The sequence below is a fragment of the Euprymna scolopes genome, chromosome 26, assembly GCF_053919585.1.
Source record: "Euprymna scolopes isolate OS-2025 chromosome 26, ASM5391958v1, whole genome shotgun sequence".
Classification (NCBI taxonomy): Eukaryota; Metazoa; Mollusca; class Cephalopoda; order Sepiida; family Sepiolidae; genus Euprymna; species Euprymna scolopes.
The window spans coordinates 44,762,556-44,785,418 of record NC_136507.1 but is presented as its reverse complement, the minus strand read 5'-3'; positions in this window follow the sequence as shown (position 1 = coordinate 44,785,418).

The window sequence follows — 22,863 nt, the reverse complement described above, 5'->3', positions numbered from 1 at the left end:
TTATGGCAAACTATATCAAAAGTTTTATATATTTAAAGAGCTTGCTCTAAAAACGAGATTACCATCAATAAATCCAGTGATAGTGTGAGATATTACTGTCAGCAACTAGTAGCCACAGACAGCCTACAGCTGACCTAGATAACTTGCAGAACTGGTCACAAGACTGGTTGCTCTGTTTTCACCCACAGAAATGCAGCGTCCTAAAACTAGGGAGCAGGAGATCAGAGGCTAAATACACATTGAAAGACAACTCGCTTGGAGTGATAACACTGGAAAGACCTAGGCGTCTACATCGACAACAAACTGAGTTCCAAGGAACATGTAGCTAAATCCATCACAAAAGCAAATAAAGTTGTCGGGATCATTCGCCGCACTTTTGACTTCCTCTCGAATACAGTCTTTGTGCAACTCTACAAGAGCCTTGTGCGTACTATCTTGGAGTATTGCCACTCTGTCGGTCAGCCGCACCATAAGACCTTATGCAGTGATCTGGAAGACGTACAGTGTCGAGCAACCAAGTTGCTGGCATCACTGAAGGACAAGCCATGTTCTGAAAGATTGAGAACCTTGAGACTGCCCACTCTTGAGCATCGGGGAAATCGTGGTGACATGCTCGATCTCTACAAGCAGATCCATGGGATCTATGATACAAGAAAGTCGTCTTTTCAGATCGCCAAAAACAGTTCAACCAGGGGAAACAGCCTCAAAATCGTAAAAAAAAACTCTGTTGTCCGAAAAGGGACCTTCTCACAGAGGGTTGTCAAATGATCTCCCAGATGCAGTTGCACAAGCACAAACTGTAAATGCATTCAAAAGTAGACTTGATACCCATTGGAGATTGCTGTCGAGTTTATATTGTCCATCTTCCCAAATGGAAGTGCAAATTCCTGGGTTTCTGTGCCACGCTTGCTACAAAATTGTCCAGGAATTTTTTCCCTTGGAACGATGAACAGGTCCAAAACCTGAACCTCAAACATCTATATGTCAAAGTCAAAGTCAAAGTAAACCATATAGCTTGTCACTGAAGAGGGTTTTTTTCATTTGCTTATGTGGTTTAAAATGTTTCTATTTATCACAGACTCGAGCAAGTTTCTTATGACACACAAGAAACTGATTGGTCTGTACTTTAGATGCAGAAAGCGGATCCTCTGTATCTTTAAATACTGGGCGTACTGTTGAGGTTTTCCAAGTGGTTAGGAAGCATCTCTCCGTAAGGCAACGTTTAAACCACTTTGTAAGTATTTTTAGCACTATGATTGGAATGTTTTTATGGCCATTTTCTTTGCTGTAATCAAGATTATTGATAAATCTTGAACTTTTTGGAGGGTATGTGACTGTCTATACCAACAGTTAGCAAATATGTTAAGTTGGGAGCTATATAGAACATGTCTTTTTCGAATATGTAGCGTAGGGTATTTCTCATATGACCGCTCGAAAGCTGTCTTAGTTATTTGCGTAGTAGTGATAAAAGTGTTAAGGTTAGAAAAAGACTCAGAAGGCTTGCAATTGTCCATTAGCATCGGGAACGCGAGTTGGTTCATTAACAATCTGAGTTAGATCCTAAGCAAAAGAGAAATCATAATAGAACTTCTCCTCATGATCTGTCTTGTTTGAGTGGCGCAACCATTCAATGTTGTGAACATTGAATTTTTCACAAATGTTAGCAAGACGATATAGGATGAATATGAAAGCGATGCTATGAGTAAATGCTCTTCGGAAGCACATTTAAATCTATTTAGGGTTTTCTTTGAATGTGTCTCTGCCAGAATGGAAGCTATCTCTTATGTAAGCACATATTCCATTTCTATGGCAATCGCGAGAGTAAGGTTTGGATGTTAAGATAGAATAAACTTTAATCGGGAAATCATCTAAGAAAACAATTGGCCAATACCAGTTTCGCACAGGAACAACAGGTGAGGTTTGGTTTCCCATAATTAGAATTCAACCTCTGGAACCTCTTGTTCGAGAAGGAAACATTGTAGTGGGGTGTCTACGTTGGAAATTGGGTTCTGGATTTAATCTTTTTAAAATGTATTAGATATTCATGATGAAGTTCGAACGTTTTGTGGAAAAAGCCAGCAGAATTGTTGGGGACAGTTATTTTGTACGATCTTACGTGTGAGATTGCTGATAATATTTCTTATTGTTCATTAACACGTTATCAATGACATCACTCCAGCTCATATGCAGGAGTAAAGGAAATATCCAAATTTTCTGGATATTTATAATTGTAGCATTTCAAGAGCTATGAAGACTTTCACACACATTATTCGGAATGAGAAGGCAACTGAAAATAAAGCCCATTTTTATGGTTACATACCTTTGATTTACTTATTTGGTTAGAATTATAACGACTCGATTCGATGAAGTTGCCCATGAAAACCACAGATAAGCAGAGTAAACTGTTGGAGTTTATGTTCGCGTGTGGATGCACAACACACAAAGTAGTAACGGTTGCAATATGCAGAAGCAATTTTGTTATTCTCACTCAATTTGCAGTTATGCACCTGACACGCACTTATTTGCCACTTAACTAATTTGCAGTTATGCACCTGACACGCACTTATTTGCCACGAGTATAGGAAAAGACGACCAGAAGACAACGAATCCTATGCCATCACCATTTGGCTTTTCACTAGAGCTATGCTAGCCAGGCTGCGACTCTAATACTGCTGCATTGGGCCCTGCCAAGAACTGAAATTCCAGATAACATAGCTCTTCCATTAAAACATGACAATCGTCCCTACTATGTAGAAAATTGAACTTTGGACGGGGGCAGGCATTGATATTGGTGGTTGGTGTTGGTGGTTGATATTGTGTCAGATTGAACTTTATCGTAATTCATTGATCTGATTCCTAAACACGCATTTAGCAGGCGTTTACTAAGATATATTTTATCTTGACATTCGTCTTAGTTTATGCCTTCTAACATGGAAAACTGTAATATTAAAAACACTTAGGTTTATGCATATGTGCTCGGTGTTACTTTGTTTTACAATCAATTGTTTTTCAGGTTATTAAACGTCAAGTCAAATTATTTTGGTAAATGTTATTAGGCCTGACATAATATATAAAGATACAAATTATTGGGGTATTGCTGTCACTTCTAGGCTGCTAAATCAACGATTAACTTCGTTCAAAAAGATTTTCTAATGTAATTGGTTTTACACTGTCTACCAAACTTCAGCTCCTGTTCCATTGTCGCAATTTTGAACCCTGTATTGTTTTATAAATAAATTGTTTTATAAATTATATGGGCTCTGCCGAACTTTCTGCACTAGTGCCCCTCGGGATAAATACCTCCGACCGACAATCAGCAAAATTCCACCCGTTCAATGTTGAAGTCCCCAGATGCTGAAAGGTTTTCTACTCTAATAGCTTCTCGACCTGATTGCCTTAAATATTCCCTCCTTGCTCCTGATCCCTGACTTTGCTAACATGCAGAAAAGGGAAAAGCAATGTGGATAAACATCCCACCGTTGCCCACTTAGGGTGAGCCGGTAGATATGTCCCCCTGACCCTTTACATCTCAGTGACTTGTTCAGGGTGGAGAAAAGTTTATTTTTTATTAATTTCCTTGCCTCCTTACGAGAGTATAGTAAAACACTAAGTTGCTATTTATGGGTGGGGATCCAAGAATGTGCATTTTGGATTGAAATAAACATTTAAATTGCTTCAGTCTAGAAGTATTTCTCATGCGCTGACATAGATCAAAAGAAATAGAGTGTAATATTCGAACGTGACAGATAATACCACTCTGGAAACAGGAAACAGTTACAACAATGCTCTTACTACGAAAAATCTAGTCTCACAACTAGTTTCAGTTTTGTGTCAAGCCCAAGACAACCTTTAGTTTTTGCCGTTATAGTACATTTATTAAATGCCATTATATATACATCATATTATAGCAAGCACATTTAATTAGGAAAGCTGATTCCTATATATCTTACTGCTTACACATGGGTATAATACACATAGGTATAATAGGACGAGAGTTATCTTAATCAAACGGTGTTTGCACCATAATTTCCCTCGTGGGGAGTTTGGCAGAGATTCTTGCTGGTTTAGTCTGTTGTGTCCGTGTCTGTTGTACTGTTAAGCACGATAATAGCACGTCTGTGGGCGGTTGCTCTGAATAAAACTCAGAAGATGAGAGGAATGGCAGAGGTATGCATCAGAGGTAGATGATGGGGAGGATAAAGTAAAATGATAAGATGAACGAGAAAAGATATTGAAAGTAGAACTTGGGATACTAGGAGAGAAAGAAAGTGAAAAAAGTAGTAGAGGAATATCAGAATAAAAAGGACAAGGCGAACTGAACAAAGTAGAAAAAGGAAAAGCGCCAGAAAGTTATGAAAGCAATTGGAATGCGAGCAATAGTTACAATAGAAAGATGTTTCAGATTTCAAAAGTACACATTTAAGACAGAAAAAAAGGGAAAAAATGAAAAAAAGAAAAAGACACAGTTAAAACACCACCACCACCACCACAACAACAACAACAACAATAACAACAATAATAATAATAATGATAATGATGATAAAAAAGGGTATATGACCGAAACTGAACTCATTGAAAGAACGAATGTTTGACTAACTACAAAATTAACTTGAGGAATAAATGGAAATAAAAAGTGAGAAAGAAAAATACACATGCGTGTGTTTGCGAGCGCGTGCGTGTGTATAAATATATATATATATATATATATATATATACGAAGGGCGTGCAATAAGTAATGACCCTGGGCCACTTTCAGTTGTCTGATCTAGCTAAAATTTTGCATGTGTAATGATTTATATTTATACGGGTTATGTGGCAAATTACAGCTCTGAACTAATTGTAGTTTCTGTTTTACATGTGTTTGAACTGGGTCAGGAGTGAAATGGAGCCTGTTGAATATCGAGCAGTGGTCCGGTTTTTGTATTTGAAAGGACGCACACCACAGGAGACTCTTGATGAAATGAAAGAAACTTAGTGTGATAATGCCCCATCATATGACCTTGTAAAACGTTGACATTGTGTATTCAAACATAGCCGGAAGTCTGTGGAAACAGCTCCTAGACCTGGTCGCCTCCCTTCTGCCATTGATGAGGCATCTGTCTGTCAAGTTGAGGGTGCCATCTTGGAAGATCGGCGCATTACTATTCGTCAAATAGCCCAAGATGTCAAGATTAGTACAGGGTCTTTGGAAACTATCATTCATGATCATTTGCATATGCATAAGGTGTCTGCCAGATGGATTTCCAGGTGGCTCACACCATTCTAGAAGTGAGAACGTGTCGAGTGCTCGAGGATGACTTTGGAGATGTGCCAAGAAGATGAGTGAAAGTTTTTCAAAAGACTGATTACACAGGATGAAACCTGGGTCCATCATTATGATCCAGAAACCAAAGTCCAGTCAATGCAGTGGAAGCACTTGAACTCACCACCTCCAAAGAAGGCAAGGGTGCAGCCTTCCGCTGGAAAAGTCATGCTCACAGTCTTCTGGAACCAGGACGGAGTAGTGATGACAGATTTCCTGGCAAAGGGTACCACAATTGCAGGAGCCTATTATGCTTCACTTTTGAGAAAATTAAGGGAAACTATCAAAATCAAGAGGCGGGGCAAGATCAGCAAAGGTACCCTTCTCCTGCAGGACAACACTCTGGTCCACAACACGCATGTCGCCAGATCAGAAGCACGGACGTGTGGTTATGAAATCATCTCCATCCTCCCTACTCTCCTGACCTTGCACCCTCTGACTTTCACCTCTTCCCAGCCATGAAGTTGTTTTTGAAAGGAAAGCGTTTCCCAGATGATGTAGCTTGGATTTCTGAAGTCACGTCGTGGTTGGAGGACCAACCTGGGGTGTTTTACAAAAACGGTCTCCAGAGCTGCATGAAACGATGGGAGAAATGCATAACTCTTGGTGGTTCTTATGTAGAGAAAGACTAATAACTGTGCCAAGTTTCGTTGCTCTACTGCTATGGGAAGTGGGTCAGGGGCATTACTTATTGCACGCCCCTCGTATGTGCGTGTTAAATATATTTATTGACAGGTACGTGCTAGTGGAAGCGATTAGTACTTACATTTTATAAGTTAATCTGAAAGATTTGTACATCTTTCATATATTTACATAAAATAGATTCGTCTTACTTGTATATAAAGACATAATATTTTGAAATTCTGTATATATTGTAAATATTCACCAACACATTTGGTTCTTATTTTATTTAATAGACAGCTTCTAATGAATTAATATTTTGTGAAGTGCAATAGTTTTTCAAGGTTATATTTTCTTATACACAATAGTAAAACGTCTGATGAACAGATATTACACTTTGAAATATGTTTTGTAAAAATTATCAGAAATTTACATTTTCAGCAAAGTAGGCAAAAGGCCATTCAAAAACGGAAAGTGTGTGTCGTTGGCCATATTTGGTGACAAATAATTAAAATGTCTATTCTACTTAAGACATCTCCAAATGATTAAAAAATGCATTCTTCATAAATATGCATCCATACAAAAAATTTATTGGAATCATTTTCAAAAGGCCAAAAAACCATAACAAATGGTTAGAAATGTTTGAATTAAAAGAAAAACTATTTAATCGATTATTGTAGTAATCGAGGAGGATAGTTTAGCACCAGTTTGTTGTCAAAAAAAAGTTCACAAGAGTCACCTCCCTCTATTTTAAAGAGGTAGACGAATTATTTGTGGGAGGGGGTAATATGTTTTGTTGTCATAAGACTATTCCCCCTAGACTAGATTTCCTATTTCGGATGGTGGTGAGGGTAGTGAAATGTTCTATTGCCCGGTACCATACTTACAGGCATTACGTTCTTTTAAGTACTTTCAAGTATTACCTTTCTTTGGGAGTGTCAGTAAATATGTGACGGGTAAGAGGAAGATAGTTCGTTAGGTATCCCAAAAACAATGTGAAAAACGCAGCGCATGTTCCCGTGACGTCAGACTTGTGTTAACTATACGAACTATGGAAAAGCAGAAGCGACTTAATGATTTTTAAAACCTTTGTTTATCTTCTTAAAACTGCAATTAATAATTAATCTTTGTTATAATTTTGTTAGGTTTTAAGATTTACACAGTTTAATGATTAATAATATTATAAACATTTGTATATTAACTATGAAATACGGTTTTACTAAATGTTCTTTTGGTTACATACAGGCTTCCATATTTTGTTCGGTAAAAAGAGACGAGCAAAATATGAGAGGGGGGCTACAAAATGCTTAATATTTGTGCAATAATATTTTCAAATCGGTTTTATTCTGGCGATAAAATAACTGACAAAAGCCATGTTTATCTAAAAACTTAATATTTAAAAATCTATGTTGTAACGGAACATTCTGAAATAATGGAATTTTAATATTTTTAATATTTTAAAAATTAATTAATGTTTACAAAGTTTTTTTTATTTCTTGGCAATTCAACTGATTATAGTATATATTGATTCGAAAAAACGCAATTAAAAAAAACATAATAATGTTAAATTTACGCCATTTTTTAATTGCAACTTCAAGGTAAATTTTCGTTCAATATGTGTACTTAAACTTTTAAAAAATAATTATTTTTTACTTATTTGAACGCTTATGTTTCATAATAAATAGAAATTTCGATAGATTTAAATATATTTTGTTCGAATTTCGAAAAAATAAATAGAGGGGGGAGGCACGCACTAAAAATATTTTCCCTTCTATATTTTACGGAAACTGTATGTAATTTCATTCTAAAATGGATAAGTATCGAAAATTTCACGAAAAGCATACTATTAGTTGATTTTTGCTAGATTTATTAAACACGGATATGTTTTCACGTTCGGAATGTCTACTAGGCGGGAACGTTATTTTAAAGCGCCAATTATGTAAACACGATTTTCGTCTCGCGATTTCATTATTTTCGTTCGATGAAAAAATTTTTTTTTTAATTATTACTGGTTTATTTTGCCCTTCTTCCTTTAAATGATACAAAAGTTATATTGATAATATTAATTCATAATAAATAAATAAAATGTTACATATAGGGTGGGGTAATTCTGTTGTGAATTTTGGCAGTCCCTATAGTTCGTGTTTTAACAATGTTATTTCTTCATTTGTGCGTGTTCTGTTTGTGGTGAGTGTTTTTGTGGGTGTGTTCTTTGTGTGTGTGGTTGTGTATGGTTGAGTGTGTTCTATTTGTGTTTAAATGATAATTTGTATGTTCTTTGTGTGTGTGTGTGTGTTTGTGTGTGTGTGTATTCTTTGTGTGCATTCTTTATTGCTATTTCACCCCAAACAAAGCATAGTGCCACTTGGCTACTATTTGGGACGCAATTTGCAGGAACGCTATGTAGAGAGTTGAGCAGCAAGATGTCTGTTCACATTACACTTTAACTTGTCAGTACAGTAGGGAAAGCAAGAACCCGGAAGGGAATTCCAAAGTCTAGCAGTTCTGGTGAAGAAAATATTAGATGGTTGGTTGGTTGTTTTTGTTTTATGGCATATCAACCCTTTTCAGGTTATTTTATGCTAAATCCAGTGATTTTTAAGAACATTTTTTTAAATAGAATATATTCGTTTTTCAAGTCGGTTTCTATTTAACCCATAGTTGGGACCCTAACAGGTACTACCACTCCGGGTCAGAGTGGACCTGGGAGCAATGGAAATTAAAGGATGGCTCCACACTCCCCAAAGCCAGCAAGCTATGGCCTCACCATCGGATATAGTTTAAGGTCATATCCAAGACCGAAGAAATTATTAGAGTAGAAGGCTTTCTGGCATCTATGGATCTCCACTATGTAGGGTGGGATTTTGCTGTTTGTCGGGTTATCAGGGTATTTACGTTGAGGGGGATACAAGGGCTAGTAGTTTCTTGGAGAATCTACCATTAAAATACTTGTAAAATAGGCAAAGGGATGCAGCATTTTGTCGACAGTGGTTGAATCCTAGTTGACAATTCAGGACCAATTAGGTCGGCGACTCTCTTTAATTAATGTTAGTTTAATGATTCCTAATTGACACAAACACATAATGGTTTTCTTGTAATTATTTTCAAATAATTCATTTTCAATAATTATATTTATTTTATTTATAATTATATTTATTTTATTTATCCATTTCCATAATTTGGGAATTTATACTAATTTAGACATGACAAGTAATAATGTTTTCACATGAAATGTGTTTTCTGAAATATCGTTTTCTTATAATTATTTTCTATTTATTTCTTTTCTATAATTTTTTTAATTTATACTAATTTAAAAATGAAAATTAGGTTATAATATTTGTTTGTTTTTTTGTTTTTTGTTTGTTTTTTTTCTTTGCCTAAAATGGCTTAGTTTAAATTATCCATAATCTACACAAACACCTGTTGGTTTTCGTGTAATTATTTTTCTATTAAGTCACTTTTCATAATTTTAGAAATTTATACGTACTTCGATTTGTCATATAAGTGTATAATAATGTTTTAACCTGAAATGCGTTGGTTTGAAATATAAGAAATCTACACATGGAGGTGCCTGAAACACTAGTAAAACCTAGTTGCCCATTCCCGATCTGTTCCATTAGTATTAAAATATATCGTCAAATAACTTGACAAACAGCCGCAGATTTAATAATAGTAGTAATATTTTTCCGTACTTACTGGTATATACATCTCTCTCTTCATATATATTTCTCCTCCGCCTGTCACTTTGCCACCTTCTCTTTGTAGAGAGAGATGCATATACTAATGAATAGTAAGAAAAAGAAGCAGTAATACTTCGTGTTACGGGACCGTTATCTACCCATTAATGGACTCTGCTGAATACGATATTAATCTTTTGGGAATGAGATCTGATTGACAATTAAGCCTAAGTAACCAGTACTGCTAAACAGAAATTTTAACACCTTCAAAATTGTAACCAGTTCTGTTAAGCAGGAATTTTAACACTTTCAAAAATGTAACCAGTTCAGCAAAACAGAAATTTTAACACTTGCAAAAATGTAACCAATTCTGCTAAACAGAAATTTTAACACATTTACAAATGTAATCACTTCTGCTAAACAGAAATTTTTACGCATTCAAAAATGTAACCAGTTCTGCTAGACATAAATGTTAACACCATCAAAAATATAACCGGCTCCGCTAAACAGAAATTTTAACACCTTCAAAAATGTAACCAGTTCTACTTAACAGTAATTTTAACACCTTCAAAAATGTTACCAATTCCCATAAACAGAAATTTTAACACCTTCAAAAATGAAACCAGTTCTATTAACAGAATTTTTATACCTTCAAAGATGTAACCAGTTCTGCTTAACAGAAATTTTAACACCTTAAAAAATGTAACCAGTTCTGCAAAACAGACATTTTAACACGTTCAAAAATGTTATCAGTTTTGCTTATATAACCAGTTCTGCTAATCAGATATTTCAACACCTTTTCTCTGTAACTTTGTTCTTTTTAATATATTTTAAAAGCTATTTCCTATTCCTGTTTTATTTCTGAGCCCACATCAACTGACGAACGAATATTCGAGATTACGTCCTCACGAAAAACATCCCAGTTGATTCTGACATAAATCGCTGAACGAGAACTAGAGACATTATTCACGCAAAAAGAAATTCCAGTGACTTATACAGCAACTAGTGTCGAAGTTTCGAGACGACAATGATCATGTATATAATCCAGTCGATTCACACAAATGAGCTAAGGGATTTTCGAGGATACTAAATGCAAACATTAAAAGAATCAGTGGATTATACATAACCTGGCGAATTAGGATTGGACAGTTGAAATGCGGATTTTAAATGTGAAAAGACTTAGTCGACCAGCAATCTCGTGCATAAATGTTACACCTCCTTGAAATTACCGATGGTGATTTTCAAAAATATTTTCTGTTAAACAGCATCTTTTACACCTTCAAAAATGTAATCACTTCTTAAATCAGAAACTTAACACATTTAAACATGTAACCAGTTCTGCAAAACAGTAATTTTAACACATTCAAAAATGTTATCAGTTCTGCTATATTAACACCTTCAAAAATGTAACCAGTTCTGCTAAACAAATATTTTAACATATAATTAAAAATGTAACCAGTTTAGCTTAAGATAAATATTTACACCTTCAAAAATGTAACAAGTTCTGCTAAACAGAAAGTTTAACACCTTCCACATTGTAACCAGTTCTGCTAAACAGAAATCTTAACACCCATAAAAATGGGACCAGTTCTCCTAAACAGAACTTTAAACACCTTCAACAATGTAACCTGTTCTGTACAAACGAAATTTTAACACGTTCAAAAATGTAACCAGCTGTGCTAAACGGAACTTTTTACACTTAAAAAAATTTAAATAGTCCTGCTAAACAAAAATTTTAACACTTTCAAAAATGTAACCAGTGCTGAAAAACAGAAATTTTACCACTTGCAAAAATATAACCAGTCCTGCTAAACAGAAATTTAAACAACTTCAAAAATGTATCCAGTTCTGCTAACAAGAAGTTTAAACACCTTCAAAAAGGTAATCACTTCTGCTAAACAGAAATTAAACACCTTCAAAAATATAAGCAGTTCTGCTAAACAGAAATTTTTACACCTTCAAAAATGTAACCAGTTCTTCTAATCAGAAAGTTTTAAACCTTCAAAACTGTAACCAGTTCTGCTAAACAGAATTTTTTACACATTAAAAATGTAACCAGTTTTACTAGACAATAATTTTAACACCTTCAACAATGTAACCAGTTCTGCTAAACAGAAATTTTAACGCCTTCCAAAATGTAATCGGTTCTGCTAAACAGAAAATTTACCAACTTTTAAAATGTAACCGGTTCTGCTAAACAGAAATTTTTAAACCTTCAAAATGTAACCAGTTCTGCAAAATCGACATTTAAAACCCTACAAAAATGTAACAAGTTCGGCTAAACAGAAATTTAAACACCTTCAAAAATATAACTAGTTCTGTTAATCAGATATGTTAACACCTTTTCTCTGTAACTTTGTTCTTTTTTAATATATTTTAAAAGCTATTTCCTATTCGGGTTTTATTTCTGAGCACACATCAACTGACGACCGAATATTCGAGATTACGTACCCTGGAAAATAATCCCAGTTGATTCAGACATAAAGCGCCGAACGAAAGCTAGAGACGACATTCACACAAAAAGAAATTCCAGTGACTTATACAGCAACTTGTGTCAAGGCTTTGAGACGACAGTGATCATGTATATAATCCAGTCGATTCACACCTCGTACATAGTTATTATCCCTCCTTGAAATTACCGATAGTGATTTTCAAAATATTTTCTGCTAAAAAGAAATTTAAACACCTTCAAAAATATAACCAGTTCTGTTAAACAGAAATTTTAACACCTTTAAAAACTGGTTACATTTTTAAACCTTTAAAAATGTAACCAGTTCTTCCAAACAGAAATATTAACATCTTCAAAAATGTAATCAGTCCTGGTTAACAGTAATTTTAACACCTTCAAAAATGTTACCAGTTTCCCTAAACAGAAATTTTAACACATTAAAAAATGTAACCAGTTCTGTTTACAGAATTTTGACACCTTCAAATATGTAACCAGTCCTGCTAAACAGAAATTTTAACACCTTCAAAATTGTAATTAGTTCTGCTAACCAGCAGTTTTAACACCTTTAAAAATGTAATCAGATCTGCTAAAAAGAAATTTCAATACCTTTAAAAATGTAACCAGTTCTGCGAAACAGAAATTTTAACATCTTCAAAAATGTTACCAGTTCTGCGACACAGATATTTTTACACCTGTAAATATTTAACAATTTGTGCTAAAAAGAAATTGTAAAACCTGTAAAAATGTAAGTAGTTCTTCTAATCAGAAATTTGAACACATGTAAAATGTTACTAGTTCTGCGAAACAGAAGTTTTAACAGCTTCAAAAATGTGACCAGTTCTGCTAAACAGAAATTTTAACACATTAAAAATGTAACTAGTTCTGCAAAACAGAAATTTAAACACCTTAAAAAATATAACCAGTTCTGCTAAACAAAAAATTTTTACACTTTCAAAAATATGAATAGTTCGGCTAAACAGAAGATTTAACAACTTTAAAAATGTTATACGTTTTGCTAAACAGAAATTTTGACACCTTAAAAAATGTAACCAGTTCTGCTAAATAGAAATTTAAATACATTCGAAAATGTAACCAGTTCTGCTAAACAAACATTTTTACACCTGTAAAAATGTAACCAGTTCTGCTAAACAACCATTTTTACACCTGTAAAAATGTAACCGGTTCTGCTAAAAAGAAATTTTAACACCTAAAAAAATGTAACCAGTTCTGCTAATAAAACATTTTAACACCTACAAAAATGTAACTAGTTCTGCTAAGCAGAAATATTTACACATTTAAAAATGTAACCAGTTTTGCTAACCAGAAATAAAAACACCTTTAAAAATGTAACCAGTTCTTCCCAACAAAAATTTAAACATCTTCAAAAGTGTAAGCAGATCTTCTTAACAGTAATTTTAACACCTTCAAAAATGTTAGCAGTCAAACTAAACAGAAATTTGAACACATCAAAAATGTTACCAGTTCTGTAAACATAATTTGCACACCTTAAAAGATATAACCAGTTCAGCTAAGCAGAAATTTTAACACCTTCAAAAATGTTACCAGTTCTGCTAAACAGAAATCTTAACACCTTCAAATATGTAATCAGTTATGCTAAACAGAAATTTTAACACCTTCAAAACTGTAACCAGTTCTGCTAAACAGACATATTTACACGTTTTAAAATGTAACCAGTATTGATGAACAGAAATTTTACCACCTACAAAAATGTAACCAGTTCTGCTAAACAGAAATTTTTACACCTTCGAAAATGTAACCAGTTGTGCTAAACAGTAATTTAAAAACATTCAAAAATATAACCAGTTCTGCTAATGAGAAATTTTAACACCTTCAAAAATGTAACCAGTTCTTCTAATCATAAATTTAAACAATTTCAAAAATGTAACCAGTTCTACTCACCGAAATTTAAAAACCTTCAACAATGTAACCAGTTCTTCTAAAAAGAAACAAAACACGTTCAAAATACACAATTTACACATTTAAAAATTTAACCAGTTCTCCTAAACAGAAATTTTTACATTTTAAAAAATGTAACCAGTTTTGCTAAAGAGAATTTTAACACCTTCAAGAATGTAACCAGTTCTGCTAAACAGAAATCTTTACAACTTAAAAATGTTATCAGTTCTGCTAAACAGGAACATTAACACCTTTAAAAATGTAACCAGTTCTTCTAAACACAAGTTTTAGCATCTGAAAATATGTAACCACTACTGCTTAATAGTAATTTTTAGACCTTCAAAAAAGTTACCAGTTCCGCTACACAGAAGTTTTAACACTTCCAAAACGTAACAAGTTCTATTAGCACAATTGTTACACCTTCAAAGATGTAACCAGTTCTGCTAAAAAGAAATGTTAACACCTTCAAATATGTAACCAATTCTGCTGAATAAAAAGTTTTAATACATTAAAAATTTTATCAGTTAAGCTAAACAGAAATTTTAACACCTTTTAAAATGTAACCAGTTCTGATAAACAGAAATTTTAACACCTTCAAAAATATTACCAGTCATGCGAAACAGAAATTTTAACACCTTCAAAATCGTCACCAGTTCTGCTAAACATACATTCTTATACATTTATAAATGTAACCAGTTTTGCTAACCAGAAATGTTAACACCTTCAAAAATGTAACCAGTGCTACTAAACAGAAATGTTAAACCTTTAAACATGTAACCAGTTTTGTTAACAAAATTTTAACACCTTCAAAAATATAACTGATTTGTCTAATCAGAAATTTTAACATCTTCAAAAATATAACCAGCTCTGCTACACAGAACTTTTAACACCTTTAAATATGTAACCAGTTCTTCTAAACTGAAATTTTACCACCTTCAAAAATGTAACCAGTTCTACTAAACAGAAATTTAAACACCTTCAAAAATCATACAAGATCTGCTAAACAGAAATTTTAATACCTTCAAAAATGTAACCACTTCTGCTTAACAGTAATTCAAAAATGTTACGAGTTCCGCAAAACCGAAATTTTAACACCTCAAACATGTAACTAGTTCCGCGAAAAACAACTTTTTACACTTTTAAGAATATAACCAGTTCTGCTAATAAGACATTTTAACACCTTCAAAAATGTAACCAGTTCTGTTTACAGAATTTTATCACCTTCAAATATGCAACCATTTCTGCTAAACAACAATTTTTACACCTTCAAAAATGTAACCAGTTATACTAAACAGAAATTTTAACACCTTCAAAACTTTAACGAGTTCTGCTAAACAGAAATTTTAACAGCTTCAAAACTTTAACCAGTTCTGCTAAACAGAGATGTTTACCCATCCAAAAATGTAACCAGTTCTGCTGAACAGAAAGTTTTACACTTTCAAAAGTGTAACCAGTTCTGCTAAACAGAAATTTAAACACCTTCAAAAATCTAACCTGTTCTGCTAAACAGAAATTTTAAATACCTTCAAAAATGTTATCAATTCTGCTAAACAAAAATCTTAACACCTTAAAAATTTAACAAGTTCTTCCAAACAGAAATTTAAACATCTTCAATAATGTAACCAGTTCTGCTTAACAGTAATTTTAAAACCTTACAAAATTGTACCAGTTCCGCCAAATCGAAATTTTAACACTTCAAAAATTTAACCAGTGTTTTAACAGAATTTTAACATCTTCAAAGATGTAAGCAGTTTTGTAAACAGAAATTTTAACACCTTCAAAAATGAAACCAGTTCTGCTATCCAGAAGTTTTAACACATTTAAAATGTAATCAGTTCGGCTAAACCGAAATTTTTACACATTTAAAAAGGTAACCAGTTCTGCTAAACAGAAATGTTAACACCTTCAAAAGTGTAACTAATTCTGCTAAACAGAATTTTTTACACATGTAAAATGTAACCAGTTCTGCAAAACAGAAATCTTTACACTTTCAAAAATGTAACCGGTTCTTCTAAATAGAAATTTAACCACCTTCTAAAATGTGACCAGTTTTGCTAAACAGAAAATTTATCACCTTCAAAAATGCTATCAGTTCTGTTAAACAGAAATTTTGACACCTTTAAAAATGTAACCTGTTCTTCCAATCAGAAATTTTAACATCTTCAAAAATGTAACCAGTTCTGCTTACAGTAAGTTTAACATAAGGTAAACAGTGCCGCGAAACAGAAGTTTTAACAATTCAAAAATGTAAGCGGTTCTGTTTCCAGAATTTTACGCCTTCGAATACGTAACCAGTGCTGCTTAACAAAAATTTTAACACCTTCCAAAATGTAATCAGTTCGACAAAACAGAATTTAAAACATCTTTAAAAATGTAACCAGTTTTGCAAAACAGAAATATTAACGCGTTCAAAAATGTAACCAGTTCTGCTAAAAAGAAATTTTAACACCTTAAAACATGTAACCAGTTCTGCTAAAAAGAAAATTTTTGCACCTGTAACAATGTAACCAGTTCTGCAAAACAGAAATTTAAACGACTTCAAAAATGTTACAAGTTATCCTAAACAGAAAATTAAACAGATACAAAAATGTAAACAGTTCTGCTAAACAGAAATTTTAACACGTTCAAAAATATAACCAGTTTTGCTAAACAGAAATTTTTACGCATTCAAAAATGTAACCAGTTCTACTAAACAGAAATTTTAACACCTTCAAAAATGTATCCAGTTCTACTAAATAGATATTTTAGCATATTTAAAAATGTAATCAAATTGGCTAAACAAAGATTTTTACATCCTCAAAAATGTAATAGGTTCTGATAAACAGTAATTTTAACACCTTCCAAAATGTAATCATTTCTGCTAAACACAAATGTTAACACCTTTTAAAATGTAAACGGTTCTGCTAAACAGAAATTTTAACACTTGCAAAAATGTTACCAGATCTGCTAAACAGAAATTTTAACACCTTAAAAAGTTTAACCAGTTCTGCTAAACAGATATTTTAACACATTCAAAAATGTAACAAGTTATGCTAAACAGAAATTTAAACACCTTCAAAACTGTAACCAGTTCTGCTAAACAGAAATTTTAACACTTGAAAAAATGTAACCAGTCCTGCTAAACAGAAGTTTTAACACCATCAAAAATATAACCAGCTCTGCTAAACAAAAATTTTTACACCTTTTAAAATGTAAACAGTTCTTCCAAACAGAGATGTTTACACATTCAAAAATGTTAATAGTGCTGCTAAACAGAAATTTTAAAACACCTTCAAAAATTAAACCAGTTCTGTTAACAGAATCTTTACACCTTCACAGATGTAACGAGTTCTGCTAAATTTGAACATCTTCAACAATGTTACCAGTTCTGCTAAACAGAAGTCTCCACACCTTTAAAAATGTAACCAGTTCTGTTACACAGAAATATTAATATCTTTAAAGATGTAACCAGTTCTGTTAAACAGAAATTTTAACAATTTCAAAAATGTTACCAGTTCTGCTAAACAGAAATCTTTACAACTTAAAAATGTTATCAGTTCTGCTAAACAGGAACATTAACACCTTTAAAAATGTAACCAGTTCTTCTAAACACAAGTTTTAGCATCTGAAAATATGTAACCACTACTGCTTAATAGTAATTTTTAGACCTTCAAAAAAGTTACCAGTTCCGCTACACAGAAGTTTTAACACTTCCAAAATGTAACCAGTTCTGTTAGCACAATTGTTACACCTTCAAAGATGTAACCAGTTCTGCTAAAAAGAAATGTTAACACCTTCAAATATGTAACCAATTCTGATGAATAAAAAGTTTTAATACATTAAAAATTTCATCAGTTAAGCTAAACAGAAATTTTAACATCTTTTAAAATGTAACCAGTTCTGCTAAACAGAAATTTTAACACCTTCAAAAATATTACCAGTCATGCGAAACAGAAATTTTAACACCTTCAAAATCGTCACCAGTTCTGCTAAACATAAATTCTTATACATTTATAAATGTAACCAGTTTTGCTAAACAGAAATGTTAACACCTTAAAAATGTAACCAGTGCTACTAAACAGAAATTTTAAACCTTTAAACATGTAACCAGTTTTGCTAACAAAATTTTAAAACACCTTCAAAAATTAAACCAGTTCTGTTAACAGAATCTTTACACCTTCACAGATGTAACGAGTTCTGCTAAATTTGAACATCTTCAACAATGTTACCAGTTCTGCTAAACAGAAGTCTCCACACCTTTAAAAATGTAACCAGTTCTGTTACACAGAAATATTAATATCTTAAAAGATGTAACCAGTTCTGTTAAACAGAAATTTTAACAATTTCAAAAATGTTACCAGTTCTGCTAAACAGATATTTAAAAACCTGTAAAACTGTAACCAGTTCTGCTAAAAAGAAATGTTGACACGTGCTAAAATGTAACTATTTCAGCTTATCAGACATTTTAAGACGTAAAAAATGTAACTAGTTCTGCTAAACAGAAATTTTACACCGTCAAAATGCAACCAGTTCGGGTAAAAAGAAATCTTAACACCTTAAAAATGTAACCAGTTCTGTTAAAGAATTTTTACAACTTCAAAACTCTAACCAGTTCTACTTAACCAAAATTTTACACGTTCAAAAATGTTACCAGCTTTTGCTAAACAGAAATGTTAACACCTTAAAAAAGTAACCAGTTCTACTAAACAGAAATTTGACACCTTTAAAAATGTAACCAGTTCTGCTAAATAAACATTTTAACACATTCAAAACTGTTACCTCTTCTGCAAGACAGAAATTTTTACACATTTTAAAATGTAACCAGTTCTGCTAAACAGAAATTTTAACACTTTAAAAAATCTTACCAGTTCTTCTGAACGGAAATTTTTACACCTTCAAAAATGTGACCAGTTCTGCTAAACAGAAATTTTAACAAATTAAAAATGTAACCAATTCTAGAAAACAGATAGTTTAACATATTTAAAAATGTAATCAGTTTTGTTTAACAAAATTTTTACACCTTCAAGACTGTATCCAGGTCTGCTAAAAAGAAATTTTTAAACATTTAAAAATGTGACCAGTTTTGCTAAACAGATATTTTTTCATCTTCAGAAAATGTACGCAGTTCTGCTAAACAGTAATTAAAACACCTTAAAAAACCGAATATTTACACCTTCAAAGATGTAACGAGATCTGCTAAACAGAAGATTTTACTTCTTCAAAAATGTAACCAGTTCTGTTAAATAGAATTTTACACACCTTAAAAATGTAACCAGTTCTGTTAAATAGAATTTTACACACCTTAAAAATGTAACCAGTTCTGCTTAACAGAAATTTTAACACCTTAAAAATGTTACCAGTTCTGCTAAACCGAAATTTTAACACCTTAAAAATGTAACCAGTTCTGCTTAACAGAAATTTTAACACCTTAAAAATGTAACCAGTTCTGCTTAACAGAAATTTTAACACCTTAAAAATGTTACCAGTTCTGCTTAACAGAAATTTTAACACCTTAAAAATGTTACCAGTTCTGCTTAACAGAAATTTTAACACCTTAAAAATGTTACCAGTTCTGCTAAACAGATATTCTAACCCCTGTAAAAATGTAGCATTCTGCTAAAAAGAAATATTGACACCTGTAAAAATATAACTATTTCTGCTTATCAGAAGTTTTAACACCTGTAAAAATGTAACTAGTTCTGCAAAACAGAAATTTTAACACCTTCAAAATGTAACCAGTTCTGCTAAAAAGAAATTTTACACTTTCAAAACTGTAACCAGTTCTGCGAAACCGAAAGTTTTACACGTTCAAAAATGTTACCAGTTGTTGCAAAAGAGAAATGTTAACACCTTCAAAAAAGTAACCAGTTCTACTAAATAGACATTTTGACACCTTTAAAAATGTACCCAGTTCTGCTATATAAAATTTTTAACACCTTCAAAACTGTAAGCTGTTCTGCAAAATAGAAATTTTTACACATTTAAAAATGTAACCAGTTTTGCTAAACAGAAATTTTTACATCTTACATAATTTAACTAGTTCTGCTAAACGGAAATTTTAACACCTTCATGAATGTAACCGGTTCTGCTAAACAGACATTTTAACACTTGAAAAAATGTAACCAGTTCTGCTAAACAGAAATTTTAACACCTTCAAAAATGTTACTAGTTCTGCTAAACAGAATTTTTAACACCTGTAAAAATGTAACCAGTTCTGCTAAACAGAAATTTTTACACCTTCAAAACTGTAACCAGTTCTGCTAAATAGAAATTTTTACACCTTAAAAATTGTAACCAGTTCTGCTAATCAGAAATTTTTACACCTTCAAAAATGTAACCAGTTCTGCTAAACAGAAATATTTACACCTGTAAAAATGGAACCAGTTCTGCTAAACAGAAATATTTACACCTTTAAAAATGTAACCAGTTCTGCTAATAAGACATTTTAACACCTTAAATTATGTTATCTGTTCTGTTAAAGAATTTTCACACCTTCAAAAATGTAACCAGTTCTTCTAATCAGATATTTTAACACCTTTCCTCTGTAACATGTTCTTTTTTAATATATTTTAAAAGCTATTTCCTATTCCTGTTTTATTTCTGAGCCCACATCAACTGACGAACGAATATTCGAGATTAGGTCCTCACGAAAAACATCCCAGTTGATTCAGACATAAACCGCCGAATGAAAACTAGAGACGACATTATTCACACAAAAGGAAATTCAAGTGACTTATACAGCAACTTGTTTCGAGGTTTCGAGACGACAATGATCATGTATATAATCCAGTCGATTACCACCAAAGAGCTAAGGGATTTTCGAGGATACTAAATGCAAACATTAAAAAAATCAGTGGATTATACATAACCTGCCGAATTAGGATTCGATAGTGACGTTAAATTTGAACTCAACTCCAACTCCAACTCCAACTCCAAATCCAAATCCAAATCCAAATCCAAATCCAAATCCAACTGTTCTCTTCTCTCTGCACTTTCCACACTGACGCCCAAAGGAAAGAAGACGGCTCTTTTATAGAGAGACCCAACCACATCTCATTTGCATACCCCCCTCTCCTCACATCGCGTGATCATCAGTCGATAAATACCAGTGGGCGGCCATTTTTATTTTCTCATTTTTTTCTTTCCTAACACGAGCCGCACGATGCATAAGGTAAGGTTCTTTACTTTTAACCACACGCCCCTTGATCTCTAAGATCAATAATTAGTATCATAGTTCGCCATCCACGCTGAGCATCTTCGTTCACGGTATGATCGTCGAAGAGGCTCTTCTTCAGACACTTCTGTAACGATGTTATCGTCGTTTCGTTTCGTTACAATCCTAGTTTTGTAACAACGTTATCATTTCGTTTCATGACAATCCTTGTTTTGTAACAACCTCGCATGCGCACTGGAAAATAAGGCCTCCATGTTTTATATTTAAAACTAACAACACGCGTCTTTTCGTTTCTCTCTATTAATCAACCACACAACACGAGCGAACACAGCGTGACATGGTGACAGCGGCGAGATAAAGGGGAAAATAAAATAAAACAACGATAAAAGTAAGACACTATATATATTTTTTTCTCTTTTCTTTTCGAACCAAAACTTCGTAAAACACACACGCACGCTCGTTGAAGCTCGCAACAACACTGCTACTACTATGGCTAATATATCGATACCAGTTCCCATTCTGGACTGGGACTCGCCTAACACTGCAGAGTCATTCAAGATATTCCAACAACGTTTGGAACTTTACTTCACAGCGAAGGGAACTAAAGAAGAAGAGAAAGTGCCTATCATTCTACTCGCAACGGGCGAGGAAGGAATTCGTAGATACAACAGTTGGTCTATGTCTCAAACGAAGACCGGAGAGACGCCAACAAAATTTTCAACGCATTTTTGGAGCAGCTGGAACCGGCAACCTACCACCATATATGTAGGCTCGAACTCAGTAGATATGAACAAAAACCTACCGAGACGACAGACATATTTCTAAACAGGTGTCGCTTACAGGCGAAGAAATGCGATTTCACAGCCCATGAAATGAACGAACGTTTAGTAGAAATACTGATAGCCAACACGCCCATACCGGACTTACAAAAAGAACTGTTGAACAAGCCGAAGGGCTACACCATAGAAGAGGCTGTGAAATTAGCACGCACATATGAGGCTTCAGCCGTGTATATAAACAAAATACACCAACTACATGGCCTGTCACAGATAGACACCATAAATCGCGGTGGTCGCGAACGCCAGGAAGGCAACAGAAATACCAGCAACTTGTGTAAAAATTGTGGACGGGACCACCGTTTTGGCAAGGAGCATTGCCCTGCCAAGAACGACATATGCAGCTCCTGCGAGAAAATGGGCCATTGGGCCAAATTGTGCTTCTCAGCGAGACTCAGACCCAGGAAACAAGAAAAACCCTGGCACAAAAGCCGCAGCCAGCCAAGGCACAGACAACATGGAACAGGCCGAAAAGTCGACAGCGTTGCTGAACATGACGACCGAGCCACAACAAAACTACATGCGGCGATGGAGCACCTCACATTCAGCACTATTAACAGTGAACATCCACTGCACAAACAAAAAACAACACAAAACGAAGCGTTTGTCAATATCAACGTTATATTGACAGACCACCCAGATACGCACAGCCTCAAACTGAAGGTAGACACGGGTGCACAGGCAAACACACTACCTTTACGCATATTCCGCAGTATGTGCCCCTCCGCCATAAACGAAGACGGAAACCCAATACCTGGATCACTAAACCCAACGAAATGCGTACTGACAGCATACAACAACACTGAAATAAAATGCCATGGCATCACAAACATCAGGTGCAAATACAAGGACTCTTCATGGTTCAACACTCAATTTTATGTGGTCAACACTCCAGGACCAGCTATACT